Genomic DNA, 4,568 nt, shown 5'->3' on the forward strand with positions numbered 1-4,568 from the left:
CTCTGGTAGCAGGAATGAGAGGAGCTGGCAGGCACCCACCAATTTGGCCAAGGTAAGAGAGATCCTACAAAAGGAAAAGGAACCCCCAGCAGTGTTTTTAGAGCACCTCTTAAAAGCATACAAGCATTACACTCCCTTTGACCCTACATCAGAGGGCCAGCAGGCATCGGTGGCCATGGCTTTCATTGGGCAGTCTGCTTCTGACATTAGGAGAAGGTTACAGCGTCTAGATGGTCTGCAAACATTATCTTTGCAAATTTGGTTAAGGAGGCAGAGAAAGTGTACCATAAGAGTGTACTAAAAAAGAAAAAAGAGAAAGAAAAAAGAGAGAGGCTGAGGCAAGAGAAAATAGACGAGATAGAAGGCAATAAAGAAATTTAACTAGGATTTTGGCTACATTTGCAGGTGATAAGGAAGTTTATAGAAAAGGTAGAAGGAGTAGACAGACAGGGTACCTGGGCAACACAGGGCTGAGAAGACCTCAGAACTCCAGAGGACCTTCACAACCACCTCTAGATAAGGACCAATGTGTATACTGCAAACAAAAGGGACACTGGGCAAGAGACTGCCCCAAGAAAGGGACAGATACCAGACCACCCAAGGTCCTTACCCTAGAAGATGATGACTAGGGGAGATGGGGCTCAGACCCCCTCTCTGAGCATAGGTTAACCCTAACTATGGAGAGCACCCCCACGGATTTCCTTGTTCATACTGGAGCAGAGTTTTCAGTCCTGAAAGAGCCACTGGGGAAATTGAGGAACAAGAAAACCATTAGTAATTGGGGCTATTGGCCAGAAACCATATTCTTGGACCACTGATAAGGAATGCCCCACCCCATTGTTACTATCAAAATTAAAAGCCCAAATAAGCTTCTTTTCAGAAGGAACTTCAATCTCTTGGCAAGCCCCTATCTCTATAATTTTAGCTTTAAAATTAAAAGAAGAATATAGAAAACATGAGCCTCAAGCCCCATCAAGAAAAATACTAGAAGGGACCTGGTTAAAGAGATATCCTCAAGCCTGAGCAGAGACTAGGGTATGAGAGAGGCAAAGAAGGTGCCCCCATCATTGTGATGCTGAAAACTGGTGTGACTCCTATCGGGGTACAACAATACCCCATGAGCAAAGAGGCCCGAGAGGGCATCAGACCTCACATTCAAAGGCTCTTAGAACTAGGTGTTTTGGTCCCTTGTCAGTCTTCCTGGAATACTCTGTTGCTACCAGTTCAAATGCCAGGCTTTGCCACCCTGGCAGCCCTACTCTACCCCCTTACTAAAGAGACTGAGACACCTATACACCAGGAGGCCTTTAAAGAGATTTAAAAAGCCTTGCTTAGTGCACCAGCCCTATCCCTGCCAGACCTGACCAAGCCTTTCACTCCCTATGTACGCGAAAGAGCAAGAATAGTGAGAGGGGTCCTGACCCAAGCTCTGGGGCCATAAAAACGACCTGTGGCCTACTTGTCAAAAAAAAATTAGACCCTGTGGCCAGTGGATGGCCATCTTGCTTTAAAAACTATCACTGCTGTGACACTACTTCTCAAAGATGCTGACAAACTGACTCTAGGTCAATGAACTATAGTAGTAGCCCCCCATGCATTAGAAAGCATAGTTAGAAAACTGCCTGATCGCTAGATGACTAATGTTCGCATGACCCATTATCAGAGCCTCTTACTGACTGAGATAGTGCAGTTTGTACCCCCTGCTATCCTGAATCCTGCCACTTGCTGCTGGAAGCCTACAACTCCCTACCAGTGCACCAGTGTATGGACATCCTGGCAGAAGAAACCGGAACTAAGAAAGACCTCACTGACCAGCCATGGCCAGGCTGCCCCAACTGGTACACGGATGATAGAAGCTTTTTGGTTGAAGGTAATTGAAAAGTGGGGACAGCAGTGGTCAACGGAAAACAAACTATCTGGGCCAGCAGCTTGCCTGAAGGGACGACAGCCCAGAGAACAGAGCTAATCGTACTTACCCAAGCCTTGTGGCTGACAGAAGGGAAGAACATCAATATCTACACAGACAGCAGGTATGCTTTCACCACCATTCACGTACATGGGGGGAATCTATAGACAAAAGGGGCTACTCACATCTGCTGGAAAAGACGTTAAAAATAAAGAAGAAATCTTGAGCCTATTAGAAGCCATACACTTGCCCAAACAAAACAAAACAAACAAACAAAAAAAAAAAAACCTGGCCATCATACATTGCCCGAGTCACCAGAAGGGCCTTGATGCCATAGCGAAAGGAAATCATATGGCTGACCTGGCTGCCAAACAGGCGGCCCAAGGAGCTATGATCCTCATAGCTAGAGAGAAAAATAAAGAACTTAAAGACCATTATGAACTCAAAGATGCAGGCTTTGACTACACTCCAGAAGATCAGGAACTAACAGGCAAAATACCTGAGATATGTGGGTATACTCTCTAGGGAGTGACTAAGACCCAAGATGGTCCCTAGGTCCTGCCCACCAAAGAAGGGCAACAATATGTAGCCAATCTACACCAGCTCACGCACTTGGAAACTAAGAAGCTCAAAGAAATTGTTAAGAACTCAAACTACTATGTTATAAAACTATCCAGTGTTGCCCAGGAGATTGTTAATAAGTGCCAAGCCTGTGCCCTCAGCAATGCTGGGCACCACAGGAATGCCCCCGGAAGGCGGCTAAGAGGTGACCAGCCAGGGGCATACTGAGAAGTATATTTTAATGAAGTTAAACCAGCCAAGTACAGTAATAAATATCTATTAGTTTTTATAGACACTTTTTCAGGGTGGGTCAAAGCCTTCCCCACTAAGAAGAAGACCACCAATGTCGTGGCAAAGAAAATATTAGAAGAAATTTTCCCAAGATTTGGCATCCCTAAGGTACTTTCGTCAGACAATGGCCCCTCCTTCGTTGCCCAGGTAAGGCAAGGGTTAACCAGACAATTGGGGATCAATTGGAAGTTACATTGTGCTTATAGACCCCAGAGTTCAGGGCAGGTAGAGCAGATGAATAGAACATTAAAAGAAATTTAGACTAAATTGGCTTTAGAGACCAGAGGAAAAGATTGGACAGCTCTCCTTCCCTTCACCTTATTCTGAGTATGGAACACCTCAGGGAAATTTAAACTTAAACCCTTTAAACTCCTCCATGAGAGACCGCCCCCCTTAACAGAAGCAGGGGGAATGTTTGACCCTGATGTTCCTTTTTCCCAATACTGCTAGCTCACTTGAAGGCCCTAGAACTGGTCAAAAAGATGCCTGAAAATTGAAAAAAAAAAAAAGTACGAACCAGGAACCTCCTCCCTCCCTCCCTCCCTACCACTGACAAGAGACTCTTTAGTCTCATTCAAGGGGCTTCCGAGGCTCTCAATGTTATACATCCTAAAGCTGTGACCTCATGTTGGCTTTGTTTGACAGATGGACCAGAGGTTTAATTTTCCTAGTTCTAAGATTAGAACTATGTACTAGAAGGAGGGGGGAATGTGAGAACCCGACAGAGCGTTTCTCCCTGGAAGGTAAAGCCCCTGGACGTTCCCCAAGCTTGTTTTCCCTCATCTCTAAAAATGCAGCCAGAAGGAAGCTCTTTGTTCTCTATAGCCAGCAAAAAGCCTTTTTGTTTCTGTGCCTTACAGCCAGAGATGCAATAATTGTAGGAAGACCTACAAGCACATGGAGATAGACGCTGGAGAGGAGGCTGCAGCCCCCTACTGTTACTGCTCAGGGTCAAACTCCCGGAAGGAGTTCATCCTCAGCTAGCTGATAATAAAAACTTTTGCAGTTTGCATCAGGTGTGGTTTTCTCTTGAGTCATTGGGCTGTTGGCCAGCTCATCCCGGGACTTCAGCAGAGACCCAGCTTTGGGGGTCTTACAATATGTGCTTTTGGTTCTATCCTTTTAGCTTGTTGTTGTGAGATGCTTTGTTATTGAGGATGTCAGACTAGGATAATGGGTTTGTTTAGAAGTCAATGAGACAAATCAGCAAACTACAGATTGTGAAAAAAATTCTTCGCTAGCCTGACAACCAATAGAGGGCTAATATATAAAATATATAAAGAACTCAAGAAGCTAAGGACAAAAATAATAAAAATAAAAATAAAAGGATATGGAACTAATATCAGAATCCATAACACAGGAATATTGTATCGAATGGCTGAGAAGCACTTACAGAAATGTTCAAAGTCCTTAGTGAATAGAGAATTGCAAATCAAAACGACCCTGAGATTCCAACTTACACCAGTCAGAATGGCTAAGATAAAAACCTCAGGTGACAACACATGTTGGTGAGGATGTGGGGAAAGAGGAGCAATCCTCCACTCCTGTTGGGACTGGAAACTGGTAAAATCTCTCTGGAAATCCACACTTGGGTATGTACCCAAAAGATGTCTCACCATGCCACTAATTTCACAGTAGCCTTCTTTGTGAAAGCCAACAGTGAAAACGTCCCAGATATCCCAATACAGAAGAATGGATACAGAAAATGTTCATTTACACAATGGAATACTATGCAGCTATTAAGAACAAGGACATACTAGGTTTTGCTGGCAAATAGATGGAACTAGAAAATATCATCCTGAGTGAGGTA

This window comes from Mus caroli, chromosome 17 (genome assembly GCF_900094665.2).
Source record: "Mus caroli chromosome 17, CAROLI_EIJ_v1.1, whole genome shotgun sequence".
NCBI classification, from domain to species: domain Eukaryota; kingdom Metazoa; phylum Chordata; class Mammalia; order Rodentia; family Muridae; genus Mus; species Mus caroli.